This window comes from Aplysia californica, unplaced genomic scaffold (assembly GCF_000002075.1).
Source record: "Aplysia californica isolate F4 #8 unplaced genomic scaffold, AplCal3.0 scaffold00036, whole genome shotgun sequence".
In the NCBI taxonomy this organism is placed as follows: Eukaryota; Metazoa; Mollusca; class Gastropoda; order Aplysiida; family Aplysiidae; genus Aplysia; species Aplysia californica.
The window spans coordinates 942,720-944,087 of NW_004797306.1; positions in this window are offsets into that span (position 1 = coordinate 942,720).

Genomic DNA, 1,368 nt, shown 5'->3' on the forward strand with positions numbered 1-1,368 from the left:
GGGGGTCGACAGAGTGATGAGTGATGGCTCGTGGGTCTTGGTCCTTTATAAGAGAAAGAGAAAGACACCGATTTCAATCGCTCAACTTGAGTGCCAGCCTGGATCTATTATTCATTCCGACGAATGGCCCGCCTTCAGTATTCTCACTTGGTCTTCACCACTCTTGGATTTCAGCATGACACTGACAACCGTCAGCAACATTACGCTTCCTTAAAATTATAAAGTTCTGTCTGACAATTTTGGCCATTTTGAGTTACTAAGACCATGATGAGCTCAAAAACCAAATGTTCTTTCTGCTCTACCAAAATCGTAAGGTTATCAATCGTAGTAGTTATCAAGATATTCAAAGAATTGCATTCGTAACAGCTTGACCTGTTGTGAAACTCACAATTTTTTTTCTCCAATTTCTCAAAATAGGTACTGAACAGATAAAATTTTGTATTTCTACGGTTGCAATTAGGCCCTATGTGGATACAGCAACAGGTGCACACACCCAGTCCATCGAGAGGTCTTGGTAATTGGCCGCCAGCACCAATAACATCCTTATTATTACGAAGGAAAGAGGCGTTTACCTGTCCCCGTCGTTTTATGCAAGAAACATTCTGAAATTATGCAAATGAGCCCAACAATGTGAAATTATGTGATTCTGTTAATTTTAGCAAAGAATGATAAAGGAAAATAATCATAAATTATGCCCCAAAAAATTATCAAATTTTGCTAAATTTATTCGGGGCGCATAAAACCATGTGGACAGGTTTACAGTTAGTGGTACAGCCCAGTGCTATTTCGATAACGTTGGTTTGAGGATTTGGAGGGAGGATGAAGAGCCCGATATGTTCATGGCCTTCCTCTAAACCGAATGACGCCAATACCACCTACTGCAACTAATAGAAGGCAAACAAACTACAATAATCAACATATTTTTACTGTCTTTATCAGGATCAAAACGTCATTTTCAAAGCGACCCATTACAGCCCTAAGCATGTATAAATGGAGATGGAAAATGTTTAGTAGGCCTACTGTAGATTGCAGCAGACTAGTAATGTAGACCGTCAAGTAGAAGAGTTGTCAGACTGGTTCAATGGTAAACCGTTAAACAAATAGCACATAACCATCGTGGCAGACGGTCAAATAGAACAGAAAGACCGTCAAGTGTACTAGCACCAACTTATCTTTACGTACATGACGTCGGTTCTGACTACTTGACCGTATTGTGTTGCAAGTGCCGTAAAACTCTTACTAAAACTAAACTGACTACTTGTTACTTGTTTGTGGTCTTTTTAAACTAACAATAGATGGTCGTCCTCGTGTCAACTTTGTAGGTCTGCTCCTCTTTTTTTTCAAACTAAAAGCCTTCCCCCACCACAA